This window comes from Anguilla anguilla, chromosome 16 (genome assembly GCF_013347855.1).
Source record: "Anguilla anguilla isolate fAngAng1 chromosome 16, fAngAng1.pri, whole genome shotgun sequence".
NCBI lineage: Eukaryota > Metazoa > Chordata > Actinopteri > Anguilliformes > Anguillidae > Anguilla > Anguilla anguilla.
In genome coordinates, this window is record NC_049216.1 from 9,282,804 (window position 1) to 9,302,966 (window position 20,163).

Genomic DNA, 20,163 nt, shown 5'->3' on the forward strand with positions numbered 1-20,163 from the left:
TTTGCTGGAGTATTAGTACCTTCTGACAATCTTCTCTCTGTCTCAGTGTCCCAATGCCAAAAATCCCAGGGCAGACAGAACAGATGCTCTCTCTCTCTCTCCTCTCCCTCTCCTCCCTCCCTTCTTTCCTTTCTCCCTCTCTATGTCTCTCCTTCACTGCGCCATGGCCGAGCTGTAATCATAGCAACAACTCGTGCATAGAGAGGATGGGAGAAGAGTGCGGTCAACAGGGAAACTCTGTGTGTTAGGAGTGTCCTCAGGTGGGGGTCAAAGAGGCAGAAGTACACCATTCTTCTTTACAATATTCCACTGAAGCTGACCTTGAACCTACAAAAGACATTCTTGAAGGAGAACAAAAATCATAATCAAAAACGAAAACAAAAATGTGTCTTGAAGTGGACCTTCAGAGTGTTTTGAGCGCTAAATAATGGCTATAAAGCATAAATCAATAAATAAGTAAATAAACATTATGGCAGGCTTGTGCCAACTGAAATAAAGATGTTCTGATATGAATGTGAACTTATAGTAAGGTAATATCACGTCACATATTTTCTGAAAAGGAGTTAATATAAGCTGGTTATAATACTTATGTATCATTTTGTCAATAGTTATGATGCAATACATAACATATAAAAGTTATATGCATGATAAATCAGACCATAATCAAGTTTTACCTAAATATGTATTTTCTACAGTATGCTAATGTCATTGTACAAAACCATGGAGCAATTTTAATACCAAACAGACATGAAATCAAATAGTATTGTTTCTGTATTCCAGTTCAAAAAAATGCTTCTATAATAGTGATGAATCTCTTCTAAAATTTAAAGCTACCAGCAAAATGTTGCTGAGAGAGTGAGGAATCTGGGATACAGAATCTGCACAGTACAGTAGCATTCCACTGGAATATATAATCTACAATGTTACAGTAACATTCTACTGGAGTCTACATGAACATTCTACATGAATTGAATACATTCTACTGGAGCATATACGGAATCTATTCTAATACAACAACTTGCATGTTCCAATAGAATGCTATAGTAACATTGTGGATCTCAGTGAGCAATTATTCCTTGACAAATTAGGTTTGATTTTATTTTTGGTTAGAACTAATTCCTACAGCGCATTCAACCTGTGTAGATATGTAAAGGGAAAATAGGAAGTTTTGAGATCTCAGGAACTCTTCATAGGTGTCCCCCAAGGCTCCGACCTCGGTCCTCTCCTCTTTTTTCTCTATACCAAGTCTCTTCACTCTGTCATCTTTCTATAGCCTGTCTTATCACCCCACGCTGATGGTACACAACTCTCTCCTTCCCCCCTTCAATACATTGGTCTGAGCATGCATTTCAGCTTGCCTACAAGACAGCTCAAACTGGATGACAAATAATTGACTTAAATTCAGAGTCTGAATTCTGAAACAATCTCTGATTTTTTACCTCCAGCAAACTGTCCCTCTCTAAGAATATCATAGCAGTTTGTTTTGGGCGTGCAGATTCTTCCTGTAAAACATTAGGACAACCCAGCCCTTCTTCACCACCTAGTCAAACCAGCTCATAGTCAAGTCAATGATCATCTCCCACCTGGCCTCAGTCATCAGACTTCATCCAGAATGCTGCTGCTCTGATCTGCAACCTCCCCAGACTCAAACATATCCCTTTTCATCTCCCTCCAATGGTTACATATATTAGCTTGCATAAAGTTCACAACCTTGGCGCTAGCCTATCGGGCAGCTAAAGAGACAGCTCCATTATGTATTTGAAAGATCATCAGACCCTACAGAACCACCAGACCCCTCCAGACTACCTCTGCATGCCCGGTGTTCCCTCCATGCCTCTGGCCTCATTTATAAAATGCACTCACGCTCAAGTTGCATCTTAAAAGCGCACTTCGACATGGACATGATCGTATCTACGATGTTTCTACAAAACATTTTTACAAGACATAAGTAAATTAACTGCTGGTTATGCGGGCATACTGCACGTTTGAGAGCCGGCACACAAATCCCTCAGGTTGGTTGTGTTTAGAGTGTTTAGAATAACATTTAATTTATAATTGAACTGATCGATTTTAGGCATGACGAGTGCAAAAAATGTGAAAGCGCAACCTTATTCACAGGAAAATCATTTGCCACATTCAAAACAAGAGGTAATGGAAAAGCACATTCACAGGAATTCTATATCCCTTGAGGCTGAAATATCACAGGTGCATGAGACACAGTTATGCCACTCTAAACAAAAATAAGATACTTTTTTCAGCCTCAGGTATTTTATTATAAATCAAGTATAAGCACAGCTTGGGAAATTATCTTATGATTACGTTTAAGTTCAAATCAATAATTTTATAAATGAGGCCCCTGCATTTCCGGGTCACGTCACCTGTTTGTTCTGGTGGTGGAATGAGCTTTCCATTGTAGTCAGCACAGCATAAATTCTGCCCATCTTGCACTGTATACTGAAGACTCACCTCTTGGACTGCATTTATATAGCGCTTTTATCCAAAGCGCTTTACAATTGATGCCTCTCATTCGCCAGAGCAGTTAGGTGTCTTGCTCAAGGACACTTCGACACGCCCAGGGCGGGGTTTGAACCGGCAACCCTCCGACTGCCAGACAATCGGTCTTACCTCTTGAGCTATGTCGCCCCTATGGCATTATGGCTCCCCTGACCCCCTTTTATATAACTTTTAATTTTCTTTTTCTTGCTTTGGATTTCCTTTTGGATAATGTCATAGGTATAGCAGTGTAATGATAGGCTCGCTGTATAGTACTTTTTTTAGCTGCAATACAAATTGCTGTTTATTTGGTTAATGTTACATTTCTGTACATATGTATAAGTGTCTGCTAATTGATTGTAATGGAATAAGAGAGCAGAGAGAAAAGGACACAGACCAGACAAGGACCAGACAATAATTCTGTCCAGCGGAAGGGTCTAGAGTCTGTTTCTTCCCCAAAGGTTTGACCTGAGCTCCCTTGAGGCACACAGCCATAGGAATGTAATGAATTGATCATGAAGGAGATGAACGGGAGGATGGCGGAAGAGAAGATCTGGTGAAGAGGTGAGGGAACGGGGTCCTGGATACAGGTGATTGATCGACGTGACAACAGCAGGTGAGAGATGTTGACATCTGGAAGGTGACAGAAGCTAGAAGATAAAGCAGGAGCTGTAGATGTCTGCTATACTCCACGCAACACTCACCACAAACCTACTGGATTCTATGCTCGTGCAGAATGTGACTGTAACACGATTCTAGGCTTCAGTGGAATGTCACTGGAAGGGTGAGGATTCTGCACTCCAGTAGAATGTTGCTGTTATATGACATAGAAGTGTTTATGCTACTATGGTCACTGGGGGCAAACCGCAAACTGTCAAACTAGGAATTTGTTTCACAGCACTGTGCAGCCATCGCATAGAAATGGTGTCATTTTTCAATTCCCAAATACTAAATTGGTGAAATTGTCTGATAAACGATGGAGGTCTTGGGAAGCTATGTTAGCTAAAGAATTTTTTATTGTCATTCACTGTGTGAAATATAACATTCGGTGACTAAGTCAGCCAACATTCATGCAATAGCTGGTAAGATTAACATTACCTAGTTTTATTTAATGATGCATTTTAGCTTCTAGATACTAACATGCCTTCTTGTCAAGTTACAACACATCTGGTCTCACTATTGAGATAATTTCTCACATTTATGTCTTAGCATCTCGTAATTGTGAATTAGTGTCTCACTGTTGATACTATGCCGTAATTATTAGATACTAAGAAAACGTAACGAGAAAATTATGCGCTACATTTTTTCACAAGTGGTTGAAATTGGCTTCCACACAAAGACGGGGACGTCAACGGCGCACCGGTGTGTGGCTGATATCTAAAAATTCCAAATTAGGGCGGGCGCCAACATTACTCGAAAACAAACCCCCACCAAAACGGTTTTGAGTCTCAGCAAAGTTGAATGTCGCTGTCACAGTGAGGAGGTTATGCGCACCTGTTCAGTGTCAAGCATGCCACCCTGACAAGGTTGTTTCTGTAGCACAGCACAAACGTTTCCGCTACACACTGTACGCATTCGCGTGCTCCTCTCTGTGTTTGTCGTCTTGAGGAAGGCTTAATGCACGGTGCATCTTACGCAGCAGAAATAATGGCAACAGAGTGACTCATGCCTTTCAGGTGAAAGTTATGAACTACGTGCAAAAGCCATAAACTGTGGTGTGGCATAAAGTAACACTTTCCAACTTCCCAAGCTAATTAGGAATTGGACAGGGCTTTCGTGGTTGTAACACGGAATGACTCAGACATGTTACACGCCCCGTCAGCCAATGAAGGCTTTAATGTGGTCCTCCCACCACCGTCAAACAGGTCGCGACAGATGAGGAGCAAGTGCCAGCACCTGTCCTGCCAGCTCTCCACACCCCGACCCCTCCGTTCTCACCTGACTCATCACCCAGAGGCGACCACGGGCTGCTCTTTCTTCCTGCATCGCCGCTTACACACAATAATAAACTACATAGATAAAAAATACCATTAAGCCATTATGATTCAGCACTGCCACCATTAAATAAGTAATATATGAGCATTTAATAGGCATTCCTGATACACCTGGCTTCAAGGACGCGCTGCCTCTCTAACACCAGGCTCTAAGGACATGATGTGCCTCTAAAACCAGGCTTAAAAGACGTGCCAGATCTCGACTAGCTGGGCTGTGTGGACACGCTACGTCTCTAATGCCAGGCCTCGAGGACAGGCTGCCAATTAGAGCATCTCTCTCGTGCCAATGACGGTAGTTTTAATTTAAATATTCAGAAAGTTCTAGGCTGTTGTGAGAGAAGGAGGTGGCTGGGAAGAATATGATGAAACTTCTCAGGCATTGGTGGAGTGTAAAATGAATAAGATTAAGGATCGCACTACCGTGGAAATAATTTCAGTATTTTTTAGTTTCACATGAACATTTTGGGCATGGTGGCCTTCTTCAGCATGCCAAAGGTTTTCATTTGGGGTGTCCCGGGTGACCCTAAACACAGTGCTATGCATATACATCACATGGGCCAGAGAATGCTGTACATGGGCTGGAGAGAGTAATGTGAGGTCACAGGCCAGAGAGTGCCCCCCCCCCCCAAACATAGTGCTCAGCACCAAACTGCCAACGGCCTATAATCACCATTATTACCTCAACGGAACTCTCTAATACAGACCAGAGGACAAACTACAGGCCTGCACACCAAAACCAGGCTCCCCCACGCCCCAACACCTGCCCTGGACTGGGCCTGTTTGAACAGCCTGGCATCCAGGCCTTTTACTCAACCAGTCAGGATGAATGCTTCTGTCGTCTGTTAGAATGCACATTCCCCTCTCTGCTTCCCCACACACACACATACACCCACACACACATACTTCTGAGCAAGTCTTTTCAGCATAGCTGGATTTCCTCATTCCCGTAAGCAACACATACACACACACACACACACACACCAGGCCTTTCAGAAGGACGCTTGTCTTGCACTGAGTGGAGGCATCTTTCCTGTTAGCCCTCCTTCCCTGTGTGGCTCTGTTCACACCCACGCGTTCTCATCACTTTTCATCCGAGAAGCAGCCAGTGTTTTCTTTTCCCAAACATCCGACAGAAACTTCTCTTTCGAAACGGCTCGCCTCCTTCGTCGCCCGACAGAGCGAGACGACGATATCCGGCACCTTTTCCCAGACTGAAATGGTGACGCATCACACGCTTCTCCCGAACCTCTCCTCTCTGCACGGCCCTGACGGGATGTAAATATGGCACGCGCAAAGAAGAGCCTATACTGTCTTAAAGTGCATGTGTGGGCAATCTCACCGTCTCTCAAAGCACGCCTGCGGGCACATACACCGTTTCTCAAAGCACGCCTGCGGGCACATACACCGTCTCTCAGAGCACGCCTGCGGGCACATACAGCGTTTCTCAAAATGCGTCTGAATGGGGGTGATACCCGGGCGAATGGGGGTGATACCTGGGCGAATGGGGGTGATACCCGGGCGAATGGGGGTGATACCCGGGCGAATGGGGGTGATACCCAGGCGAATGGGGGTGATACCCGGGCGAATGGGGGTGATACCCGGGCGAATGGGGGTGATACCCGGGCGAATGGGGGGATCTAAGATGGCGCCGTACTATAGTGACTCGCTACGAGCTGCTCTCGCCTCGTGTGTATGTAATGTTATGTAATGTTGTTGTGTGTATGTAATGTTATCGTGTGTATGTAATGTTATGTAATGTTATCGTGTGTATGTAATGTCGTCGTGCGTATGTAATGTTGTCGTGCGTATGTAATGTTGTCGTGTGTATGTAATGTTGTCGTGTGTATGTAATGTTGTCGTGTGTATGTAATGTTATGTAATGTTGTTGTGTGTATGTAATGTTATGTAATGTTGTCGTGTGTATGTAATGTTATGTAATGTTGTTGTGTGTATGTAATGTTATGTAATGTTGTCGTGTGTATGTAATGTTGTCGTGTGTATGTAATGTTATGTAATGTTGTTGTGTGTATGTAATGTTATGTAATGTTGTTGTGTGTATGTAATGTTATCGTGTGTATGTAATGTTGTCGTGTGTATGTAATGTTGTCGTGCGTATGTAATGTTGTCGTGCGTATGTAATGTTGTCGTGCGTATGTAATGTTGTCGTGTGTATGTAATGTTGTCGTGTGTATGTAATGTTGTCGTGTGTATGTAACGTTATTGTGTGTATGTAATGTTATGTAATGTTGTCGTGTGTATGTAACGTTATCGTGTGTATGTAATGTTATGTAATGTTGTCGTGTGTATGTAACGTTATCGTGTGTATGTAATGTTATGTAATGTTGTCGTGCGTATGTAATGTTGTTGTGTGTATATAATGTTATTTGTGTATGTAATGTTATCATGTGTATGTAATGTTGTCATGTGTATGTAATGTTATCGTGTGTATGTAATGTTATGTAATGTTGTCGTGTGTATGTAATGTTATCGTGTGTATGTAATGTTATGTAATGTTGTCATGTGTATTTAATGTTATCGTGTGTATGTAATGTTATGTAATGTTGTCGTGTGTATGTAATGTTATCGTGTGTATGTAATGTTATGTAATGTTATCGTGTGTATGTAATGTCGTCGTGCGTATGTAATGTTGTCGTGCGTATGTAATGTTGTCGTGTGTATGTAATGTTGTCGTGTGTATGTAATGTTGTCGTGTGTATGTAATGTTATGTAATGTTGTTGTGTGTATGTAATGTTATCGTGTGTATGTAATGTTATGTAATGTTATCGTGTGTATGTAATGTCGTCGTGCGTATGTAATGTTGTCGTGCGTATGTAATGTTGTCGTGTGTATGTAATGTTGTCGTGTGTATGTAATGTTGTCGTGTGTATGTAATGTTATGTAATGTTGTTGTGTGTATGTAATGTTATGTAATGTTGTCGTGTGTATGTAATGTTGTCGTGTGTATGTAATGTTATGTAATGTTGTTGTGTGTATGTAATGTTATGTAATGTTGTCGTGTGTATGTAATGTTGTCGTGTGTATGTAATGTTATGTAATGTTGTTGTGTGTATGTAATGTTATGTAATGTTGTTGTGTGTATGTAATGTTATCGTGTGTATGTAATGTTGTCGTGTGTATGTAATGTTGTCGTGCGTATGTAATGTTGTCGTGCGTATGTAATGTTGTCGTGCGTATGTAATGTTGTCGTGTGTATGTAATGTTGTCGTGTGTATGTAATGTTGTCGTGTGTATGTAACGTTATTGTGTGTATGTAATGTTATGTAATGTTGTCGTGTGTATGTAACGTTATCGTGTGTATGTAATGTTATGTAATGTTGTCGTGTGTATGTAACGTTATCGTGTGTATGTAATGTTATGTAATGTTGTCGTGCGTATGTAATGTTGTTGTGTGTATATAATGTTATTTGTGTATGTAATGTTATCATGTGTATGTAATGTTGTCATGTGTATGTAATGTTATCGTGTGTATGTAATGTTATGTAATGTTGTCGTGTGTATGTAATGTTATCGTGTGTATGTAATGTTATGTAATGTTGTCATGTGTATTTAATGTTATCGTGTGTATGTAATGTTATGTAATGTTGTCGTGTGTATGTAATGTTATCGTGTGTATGTAATGTTATGTAATGTTGTCATGTGTATTTAATGTTATCATGTGTCCCTTGTGTTAAGGCAGAGAGAGCCAGAGTTCAAGTATTTCATTGTATTTTTAATACACATGGCAACAAAGTTGAACTTGAACTTGATACCCGCGGTCAAGACCCTATTAATATTTCTGCCATTCTTATACGCTTTGGCGACTCGGTACGTGCCGAACCACAAAAAGCAGAATTGAACTGAATTCGAATTTGCATTTGAGAGGGAGAGCCACGGCGCACGGATCAGGTCGAGACAGGCTGGCTCTCGGTGTGTGTGGGCTGCTATCCTGCAGGAGAAAGCCAAGTGTGAATAACAGTGCCATCAAAGACCTGCCGCCTCTCCTGATTCACGATTCTCCCAGCACACCCTGTCTGTGCTGGCAGCGTGTCACAGCCTTGCCCTGGCAGTGTGTCACAGCGTTGCCCTGGCCTAGTTTCAACCAGCTTTGTGCGACAGGCCGGTATTACGTCTCGGATTCCCTAACAGAGCTTTCCGCCTTTCCCGTCCCTGTCACCGTGCTGCACGCACCCTGTCCACCACAAGGAGCGGGTATCAGCACGGCTGCCATTGTGACCCATCGCAGCCGTGGCTGAATAGGCCGTTTCCATGACCCACTGCTCAGTGCTGAGCAGAGGTGAGGTCATGATCCTGTCATCTCGGTCTGGAGACCTCTCGAGACCACATAGACATGGTCTTGACCCTCAAAGTCTTAGTCTGGGTCTTGGTCTCAGCATATGACCTTCGGGCAAGACCACGGTCTCAGACAAGTCCAAGTTCTCTCTCTCTCAGGCATGCTCAAGATAATAATCACTCCAGTCACCACTAGCCTGTGCCATAACATTGCAGTTGTGGTGAATTTGCTGATTGCAAGTTTCTTTTGTCGCCGATATTGGAGCTTTCTACCCAATGGATGTCTGGTAACATGCTTTTGACATGCCAGCCACTGTGTACATGGGTCCAGATAGATTACAGGTTCTTTTAAGGACCTAAATCAAATGGGTGAGAAAGACACCAGGGAGAACCTGCTCTGCTTTTCATATGCTGAGACCATCGGGACACCAATCAGGATTCCTGGGGGGTTCTGGCAGCGACAGTCACAGAAATCACAAACTAATCCCTCACTACTATCTTAGCACCTGAAACTTAACCCTTTGAAGGACAGTTTTTGTGGAAAGTTTTTTCATAATTCTACGTCAGTGTTCTAGAACTTCATTGTGACGGGAGTGATTGTTACATCATCATTAGAATGTTCGTGCAAGAACATTCTAATCACATATTTGTGACCTTACACCTTAAAGGGTTAACAAAATAGTATCCAACCGCAGCAGCAAGAAAGTCCCCGGCTTGACACACTAGCGGTCCCCCGTTGGTTCGTTGTGGGAAATTCTGACATGTGCAGCGTTGCCAAGTTTCATGCATCCAGCACGATAAACATGCTTTCAGCCTTAATCACACTCTGCCACTCTTCCTTAGAAATCTCACACCAGAGCTTACCACAGAATAAAAGTGTTCAAAGATCCTTTAGATCACTTGACAGACTGCCTTGACTTCCCTGCTATTTATCATTTGTTTATTCTATCTAAAAATCTATCAGTCAATTAGTTGAAAAATTAGAAAAATTACTGCGTTCAGTAAAAAAAAAAAGAAAAATGCCTTATTTTCCTAAACCTATATAAAGATGTGCGCAATACATGTAAGCGCATGTGCGGTCTTAAAATGAACGCCGTACTCCGGGTTAGCATGGCCTGCATATGTGACCCTCTGACCCAAGAAAACAGGGAACAGGGAATTCTGGGATGGCCGCAATTTGAAAACCCCCACTGTACTCACACTCTTATTTTCCCTCCATTTTAGACTGTTCCTACCCCCTTTGTTTATTTTTTTATCATTCCCTTTGTTGTCCATTTATAATCAATATGTGTAATGCTAACCTAACGAACCAGCAGTTTGTATTGCAACGAAAGAAGGGCAGGAGAGGTGGGTCTCCATCAAAAGATGCGCCGGGTTTGTGTTGTCCTGACAGCAGTGAGAAACTTGTTCCGCCACTAGGGGGGGCCCAAACAGGTGGCAGATGTGACCAGACAGTGCAGGCAGTCACAGAGGGAAGGGGCCAGATGCCCAGCAGTAGCAGAACAGAGATGTCTGGTAGGCATGTAGGGTCTGATGACCTTTTTAAGGCATAACAGATTTAATAAACTCAAGTTCTGTCTAGCTAAAACTGAAGCTAAAAGGTTCCACAATGTTGCATTATGAATATTCATGAAGGAGCCAAACAGTAATACAGTGGCAAAGGATGTTGGGTCCTTGGATGCACCTAATTAAGAGCAAGAAACTCCTGATACACACACATAAAAATACACAAGTACACACAAACACTAACATGCTCTGTTATTCACACACAGAGACACACATGCACAGACGTACAGACAGACAGACACACACACACACACACACTCGCTGTAACACACACAGCAGACGGACACATGCTGTGCTGTCGTCCGTAGCAACAGTGATTGACAGAGCAGAGACGCGCGCCCGCGGGTCGACCGGAATCGGTGGGGGAGATCAGAGCAGTGCTGAATAATCATCCCTGTGATTAGAGGGACAGAGCACCGCACAGCACAGCACCTTGTGCAGCTGACCTGGCAACACAGAGGCCTGTTTCTGCGCTCTCATCTCAGACACACACACACGCACACGCACACGCACATGCACATGCACGCATGCACATAGACGCACACGCACACGCACACACGCACGCACGCACATAGACGCACAAACACACACGCACACGCACATGCACACACGCACGCACATAGAAGCACAAACACACACACACACACAAATACACATATAGACACACACGCACGCGCACACACACACACGCATACATGCAAACTCACATACACATACACACACACGCACACACACACGCACGCACGCTGACACAGTCAAAATCTATACGCACAGAGCAGACTCAAAATGTAAACACACACAGATTCAATAGTCTATACACACAGCCGCACACACACAGAAATGCTGATGTGAAGGTAACTGCATGTGCGAAGGAGAAGGTGATGCAGACCGAACAGAGAGCAGGCGAGGGGAGACACTAAGGACAGGGCCTGAAAGGGCAGTGTCCATTTACATTTCAGCCATTTTGCCAATGCTCTTATCAAGAGCGACAATTCGTGCTCAAATAAAAGATCTAGATTCGTAAATCACCAACACTCTGAGTGGCAATTGATGAGAGTGTAATGGTCTGGCCATAACACACTGGCAACACGTGAAAGGGAAGGTAGATATGTACATTTAGCACAGATAATAGAAGATGTGGAAGAGGGGAATGGAGAAGGGGAAGAGAGGTACTTCAAGAACAGATGTGCCTTCAGGTCATGCCAGAAGGCAGGGAGGGACTGGGTTAGGTGGGCAGGTCATTCCACCATTGGGGAGGCAGCAGGGAGAAGAGTCGAGGCCAGGAGGAGAGATGACCAGGGAGGGGGTTGCCAGGCACCCGGTGGCAGCAGAACACAGAGTATGGGTCGGGGTGTAGGGGCGGACCATAATCCAAGGCTAAGGGGGTGCAGCTTCTTTATCAGCCATCCACACCAACGCCACCGTTTTGAATTCGATGCAGGCAGCCACCAGGGAGCCGGTGCAGGGAACACAGGAATGGAGTGACACAAGACAATTTGCAGGGGTTGAAAACCAGGTGGGCAATGGTGTTCTGGGTGAGCTAAAGGGGCTGGAGAGAGTGCTATGGGAGCCCAGCCAGGAGGGAGTTGCAGTGGACGAGTCCGGAGATGACTAGAGCTTGAACCAGAAGGTAGGCAGCATCCGGAAGAGCCTGATTCAGTCGGTGTTGTGAAACGCAAACCTGCAGAATCGTGTCATGGCAGAATCATGGGCCATGTAAGACAGTTGATGTGTCTAGAGCCCTGTGACTCAACTCATGGTCCTCAAAGTCCAAGAACTGCTGGTTTTCCACTCTCCCTTTACCTGGGAGTCAGGTGTGAATACAGTCTGGCCAATCAGTAGCACTAATTGTTGAGTCAATTACCTGGGGGAAAAGGAAACCAGGGCCGAATTTGGATTTGAGGACCAAATTTGGGTGTCCATGGTCTAGAGTCACCAAGATTCCTGGCAGTCTGGGCAGGAGTCACTGTGGTGTTGTCAAAAGAGATGGAGAGGTCCTGCAAAGGGCAGGATTTACCAGGAAAAAAAGCAATTTGGTTTTGTTGAGGTTTAGCTTGAGCTGTTGGGCAAACAACCAACTGGAGAAGTCAGCTAGGCAAGCAGAAATGCACACTTCAACCTGAGTGTCGGAGGACAGGAAAGAAAGATAGAATTGAGTATCATCAGCATAGAAATGGTAGAAGTTGTGGGAAGTGATGACTTAGCCAAGGGATTTGGTGCAGAGGGAGAAGAGGAGTGGGCCCAGGACAGAGCCCTGGGGAACCCCAGTAGAGAGGGTCCATGGCGAAGACAGAGACCCCCTCCGAGGTGCCATGCCCAATAAGGATGGATGTTTGAGGGTGGGGCCAATGAGGATGGATGTATGAGGGCAAGGGCTAATGAGGATGGATCTTTGAGGGCGGGGCCAATGAGGATGGATTTTTGAGGGCGGGGCCAATGAGGATGGATCTTTGAGGGCGGGGCCAATGAGGATGGATCTTTGAGGGTGGGACCAACGAGGATGGATCTTTGAGGGCGGGGCCAATGAGGATGGATCTTTGAGGGCGGGGCCAATGAGGATGGATCTTTGAGGGTGGGGCCAGAGGGGGCAGGTCTGGTGAGAACAGAACCAGTGAGAGTGCAGACTGATCTCTGCTGACATTTCAGACACGCAGGTTCACCTGAGGGGGCATGAAGTTGTGACACTGTAATTACCCCCCCCACCCCCCCACCTCAAACCAACACTAATGACAGAACGAGGGCCGCGGAAACAGACACGCAAAGCACTCAGACCGGCGTGAGAAAGGGCTCTGTGGCTAAAGGCCACTGTGTGAACCCCTCAGCTCTAATTACAGCGTTTATAAACACCGCGTGCGTACAAATAACCTCTCAGAGGACGCCAGGAGAGGATCCCAAGCTTCCTGCGCGCAGTCCGCACGTGAAGGGGATCTCATTTAATCCCAAGCACGCTGTGCTCTCAAAGCACCTCTTCTTATAGGAGATATAAGCCGGGTCAGAACCGATCAGAAGATTTCAGAACCGTTGTGTTAGCCTGATAATCTAAGATGGTGTCGAGTCTTAAAGCCTGAGTACTTAAGAATGTATGTCCACGCCTCTCCCACATTCACACACAGACATGTGAGAGCATGATGGAGCCCAGCACACACACACACACACACACACACAGACATGTGAGAGCATGATGGAGCCCAGCACACACACACACACACACACAGACATGTGAGAGCATGATGGAGCCCAGCCATGCTCTCACATACGCGCACACACACACACACACACAAACAAGTGAGAGCATGATGGAGCCCAGCCATGCTCTCACATACGCACACACACACACACACACACACACAGACATGTGAGCGCATGATGGAGCCCAGCCATGCTCTCACATACGCACACACACACACACACACACACACACACACACACAAACATGTGAGAGCATGATGGAGCCCAGCCATGCTCTCACATACGCACACACACACACACACACACACACACACACACAAACATGTGAGCGCATGATGGAGCTCAGCCATGCTCTCACATACGCACACACACACACACATTTCCTCTAGAAGTCAGGGTACTCAGAAAGAAATAGTTATTCATGGCTCGCTTCCCTGTTATCCCTGTAATTCCAGAGAAGGACTGGCACCTTGCCCTTTCTGACACCAGAAGGTTATGGGTTCCTGCTCAGGCATTCAGACACTACAGGTTGGCCCTTGCCATCTCTCCACTTTTGGCACCAAAAACTTGAGTGACAGGACTACGGGAGTGACTAAGACTGATTGGAGGACTGGGGCAGGGGAGCTACAAATAAAGCATTCTGTAGAACAGGGGTCAAAGTTTGATACACTACAACTAGTGTGGAAAGCATCAAATCAAAAAATGTGAATTAACATTACAGGTAGAAACATTTTACCTATAAGAAACAGAAAGGATAAAGGCTAGAACTACACAGTATCATCCCTTCTCTCTTTCTGTCTCTCTGAAATTCAAACTCAGATTCAATTCAATAATGCTTTATTGGCACATAACTGTATATAAACAAATTGCTGAATCAATTAACAATTAACCTCTTTCTATTTATTTTACTTTGAAAGTGTCTCTATACACCACATACTCTACTTTAATGAATGGCATCTGATCAAGCTATTGCACAATTTAGCATTGTCTTGTCATATTTGTCATTATCAAATAAACTGATTCATCATAAAGGTCAAAACACAAAGAAACTTGAACACCCACGCACGCACGTACATGCACACACATACACACACACACACACACACACACACACACACACAGATTGGGCTGGGACACATTCTGTGATTTTCCACTGTGGGAAGTTGGCGACATTGGATTTGAGAGGAAGTGGTGTCAGTAGGTTATGTAAATTAGCTACAGTATTTCAAATGGACCATTTTGCTCATGTTCGGCCCTTGTGCCAACGCTTTTAGCACCAGGAAGAAACGAGGCTATGTAAACCATAAAGCTGTTTCAATGCCGCCAGACACAATGCACTTCTCACCTTACAAACCCTGCTCTGCTGCCAAACCAGCTAGCTCTCAATGCTTCAGATAAAAACACAGCTGTGTGGTTGTTGAAAATGGCAGCTGGCATGCATTGAAACACAATTCCATTTCACATGCCTGCAAAGAGTCTGTCAAACATAATCTGCGGTGATAACATGGGTCTAACATGGGTCTAAATTCTCAGACATACCTTCCATTACTAGGGAAACCCGCCTGGTCTGCACGCAGTGGGCAGCGCTTCTCTCTGTGGCACACCCTGGCCCGTAATGTGGATGGGGTCATCCAGTCTCCTGCTGGTGAAAAATAAAAGTGTGTATTTCATGCTTCTGTCTGCCTTCCTTCCCTCACTCTAAAGCACAATACACACACACACACACACGTTCTCTCACACTCACACACGCGCTCACTCACACTAACACACACACACGCTATCTCACACACACACACACACACACGCTCTCTCACACACTAACACACACACACAAACACATACTCTCTCTCACTCACACACACATATGCTCTCTCGCACACACACACACACACACACTTAAATTGACAGACCCCCCTCTGTGTGAGGTGCCACAGGGTGTGCATTACAGAGAATATTAAATGAGACACAGACCTGCCTGCTGTATTCCCCGAAGATCTGCCCCCTCCCTTCCCGCCACTGTGATCCATTGACAGTGAACCTCATGTATTAAATATCATCCCACAGTGGCATCCACTCATAACCCAAATATAATAAGCTGAGTGCCTGAATAAGGGAATAAGGCTCCTTTGCGGATCATTCTGCTCTGTCTACAGACAAAATAACGATCCCAAGTGAGATGCAGACACCCATGTGAGTCCCGTTTCAACAGTAAAGAGACCCCCCCACACCCACCAACACACTGCATGGAACAGTAATGACACCTCATTATAACAGCATCAGCCAGGCTGACTTCACAACCTCATGGCACCCAGCACTGCCAAGCACAACGCAACACTCAGTAGACACCCTCTCTGAGGCTGAAACCCTAACTTGCTGAATCTGTAACCCTCAATTCCTGTATCTGTAGCATTAGCTACATTTACATGCAGAGATACGTGTAGACTGCGACCATAGCACTGTATCTATAACATTCACTTCCTGTGGCTATAAACCTCACTTCCTGTATCAATAACCCTTACTTCCTGCACAGATCACTGTAAATTACAGGATCTACTAGCATTCATTTAAACCATTTGCGCTCCGTTTGTTGCTTTTATTAGAGGACCCCCTGACCCTCAATAAGGACTCCCAGCTCAAATGAGAGGGGGAAAGAGTGGGAATGAGAGAGACAGAGAAAGATAGAGAGAGTGGTGGGCAGAGTGACATACACATTTTCATTAACTGGCCAGTAAACTGGGGCACAATTTCACACTTGCGATTTCGAACCTTTTTAAAAGTTGAGGCCTTTGAAATTGTCTATCACACAGGCAAAGCATTGCTCTTAGATTGAAGCTCCTTACGAGCTTTATCATGTTACTGCCATTTCAGTCTCTGGAGAATTATATGTTAATATTTCACCATTTACAAGTGTATGAATCTTTGTTAAGTGTTCCAGGATGCAGCTTTGGGGGGGGTGCCACGAATAAGGGCGGTTCGGGGGGCTGGGTGCCAACATTTCAGGGGAGATCATGCTGAAATGCTGAAAATATTTATAATCTTCACAAAATATTTCAGGCACAGTCAAATTCAAAGCAGGCGTGGGTCCAGCGGAGTGGAGGCATTTTGGAGGTCTCGCCGTCAAACGGACCTGGGTCAAATACGTATTTGTTTTGGATTAAAATACTTTCCTGTGCTCTATTGATCATGTCTGGTGTAACTGAGCCTGCCAATATGACCAGAAGGCCGGGTATGCACTTTTTGAGAGTATTTCATTGGTTCCAATACACCAGACAAGATGAGTAAGGCGTAGAAAAGTATTTGAATCCAAAACAAATACTTATCTGACCCAGGTCTGCAGTGAAAACGCAGGGAGCATCAGAGTGTGGCTGGAAAGAGGAGTTTATTGCTCACCACTAAGGCTTCGCCCCCATGCGTCCGTTCTGCTCCTGCAGGAAGTGCACCCTGCCACGCCCGCGCCCTCGGAGGTTTCGCCACCGGCCCTCCGGCTCAGTGTGCAGGGGCGTGCGCTGGAGACCGTTCCCTCCGGCTGTGCCTCAGTGGCGGCCATGTCTCCCACATACACCACATCCACTCCACATACGGTTTTCTGGATCTGTGTCGCGCTATATGTACCAAATGTGAATTCACAGGCCAATGCCCCAAAGGAAGTATCTGGACAGGCGAATACCCCATAGGAACCACCTGCACAGGCAAATACCCCACAGGAACCACCTGCACAGGCCAATGCCCCATAGGAGCCACTTGCACAGGCCAATGCCCCATAGGAGCCACTTGCACAGTTAAATGCCCCAAAGGAACTATCTGCACAGGCAACTGCCCCACAGGAACCACCTGCACAGATTACTGAGAAAAGAATATCTCCTTAAGAGGCTGAATGATTGACATCTTAAAAGCTAGAAGACCAATTCAATTCAGAAAGTATATTGCTTAATTATGGGTAGACTTTGGATTGTAAGTCCGATCACCTTACATGTGCTGACATAGCTGCTACACTGCTGTACCCAGCAGCAGTGGTGATGAAATTAACAATGGCGGTGAACATTGCTTCTATATTGGTCACCATTACAGCGTTAATTAGGTGCCTGTAGTCTGCCTGTAGTCTGCCTGTGCCAACTGTGTCTGCTGCACAGTCCTCTGTTTGAATATCTACACAGCTTAGGTGATACAGAGTGGAAGGAAGCTTCTATCCAAGAGCCGGGGACAGTTCCTGTAATGACTACAAACTCCTCCTATAAACAGAAGAAAAAGAAGAAATAGTAGAAGTAGCAGAAGTAGTAGTAGTAGCAGTAGTAGTAGTAGTAGTAGCATATTTTTGGGCACATGATCTCATGATTGCACCCACACCCACACACACACACACACACACACACACACACAGACACTGAAACAGGAATCTAATTTAACATACTAATTGTAATCATTCATATTTCAGTCATTCTAGCTGCCTTTTACACTTTAACATCAGAATACTGTCAGTGGCAGAAGCACATTATAATGAAAAGATAATACAATCTTTTCTAATCCACAGCTAAATGAAAAGGACAAGTTTGTGCATGATTAAATAGGTCAGAATGTAACTCCTCCCCTCAGTCCATTCATAATTTCTATCAGGAGTGCCGTGCTTACTCAAATGTAGAAGAGCTGACGATCTGGCCATTCCCACGCTACCGTCTGGCACAGTCTGCAATATGTGAAGCTGGTGAAATACTCAGCGTTTTTATGCCATCTAGTGGCAGAAAAGAGGTAGTGCACCCTGGCCTGCAGCGCTGCGGCTGGCGGATCTCAATTGCCCTGGAGTCAGTGCAGTGAGACCCAGCTGAAACAGCGCAGCGTTAGAGAGTGCCGCTGTTCCAGGACCAGCCAGCGTCCATTTAATGTCACCAGCTGGGCAATGTATGAGCAGCACTTATTGACCCTGGATCAGCTTCGAGGTTGTTCATAACTGCCTCTATGGGAAAAGCTGTACATAGGAAAGTGGGATAAAACCAACAGCTTCGACTTTCTCGTTTAACAATCAAGTGAGACTCATATCAATTTAATTGGATTGTTGCTGGAGTTTACCAACGAGCAAAAAATTTAACTTAATTTGCACCAATGTTTCATCTTATACTGGCAAAGCAGGGCCCAAATTGCAGCCCATTACAGACACAATATTGGCCCTTTGATCATAAGGGGAAAGGGCACTGTTTATATGCATCAAAGGTTATGACCATGTCCAGATCTGCATTTGTTTAGTCTAAGCGTACCTCAGTAGAGACACAATAAACAGTAACAGACATTCATTTAAAAAGTATCCACTTTACAAATATTTTCACTACATCTTATTCATACAGACAAAATTACACCAGTTTTAATGGTTGCCTGCATATGACAAGCCTTACTGTTAAGGAGCAGGCTCTACTTCCACAGCAATATATCTTGTAATAGGGGAAAAACCAGTACAACAGCGATCTCATTAGAAAATCAATTGTTAGTACTGCACTTCAGCTTTCCGAGAATAAAATAAGACAGAATGAGTGAACGAATTTATTTGACAATTTAAAAACAAGATTTCATAAGACTGCATAGCAGACAGCAATCCTTTAAAAACTGTCGAGGATAGAAACAGGAAAAAGCCATCAGACACAGCACAACGTTGACAATTGTTATCAAAAATGAAAGCATTACAAACTCTTATATTGAAATATCATACGAAGAATTCATGTGTGTCAACTACAGAGAAACTGAAATTACTGATCATGAAATGTACCGAGTAGAACAAAGACCAGACTGTGAGTTAAAATCTAGTTGTTTAGGTGTTTTTTTTTCTTCTTCCCTCTGGGGAGTTTTTACCTCACATGCTGGTTTCTGGGGGGTTCATGTTCGGCCTTTCCCATTTTCCTCTTTCTCTGTAAAGCATCTCTGTGAAATTGTCTGTATAAAAAATAAAAAACTATTTAAAAAAAAAAAACAAGTATTCAAGTAAACTGCAATAAAGTTAAATGATTCTAGTCATATGGCCCAGCACCAGTTATGAACACAGAAAGGGGAACAGCACGTTCAGATTTGTGTGAAATCTGCCGCAGTAATTTACCCATGTACCGTGTCATTGCGCCATACCACTTACGAGGAAGCGGCGTGACGAAATGGTACAACGGTAACTCAGTTTTAGACGGACTAAAACCGCAGATGGAAACGTCTATGTCCAGTTCGTTTTTAATGAAAGGAAAACTCACTCTTTAACCGAATACGGCCCGGTTTTCACCCGAAAGCCGGTGCTTCGCTGACTTCTCAGCACAAAAATGTTCGCTGGGAAGGCACTTGAAAGGGGTGGAATTGTTTACGCTACTTCCAGTTTTGCGCCCTCTTCGGTTCAGTTGATTGGCCAGTGCGTGACTCCGGTTTGCATTCCTGATGTTCTACTGTCACACGTGGGCCTCTATCCTACTCCCCGTCATCTACACCCTGTTCCCCTTCCATTTACCCAGCTCCCTACATCCCTACACCCCCAGCCGTATACCCTCTTCCCTACACCCAATAACCTATTGCCCATGCCCTGCACTCCACACCTTACTCCCTACAGGTTACACCCCATGCCCTGCGCTCCACAACTTACTCCCTACAGGCTACACCCTATGCCCTGCACTCCAC

At 44.6% G+C, this 20,163-nt stretch overlaps 1 long non-coding RNA gene across 2 annotated transcripts in view; it reads right to left on the minus strand.

The window, feature by feature from the left end:
- The window catches only part of LOC118215467, a 19,896-nt gene extending 332 nt beyond the window's left edge, over positions 1 to 19,564 (minus strand). Inside the window, exons 1-3 of one of the 2 annotated variants that reach the window (XR_004762828.1) lie at positions 16,924 to 19,564; positions 15,073 to 15,175; positions 20 to 3,143 (exon numbers count right to left, since the gene is read on the minus strand). This is a non-coding gene — a long non-coding RNA (uncharacterized LOC118215467). Of the gene's footprint in view, positions 1 to 19; positions 3,144 to 15,072; positions 15,176 to 16,923 lie in introns of those variants that run through there. The other variant, XR_004762827.1, reaches the window with a different exon arrangement.
- Positions 19,565 to 20,163: the final 599 nt, after the last annotated feature.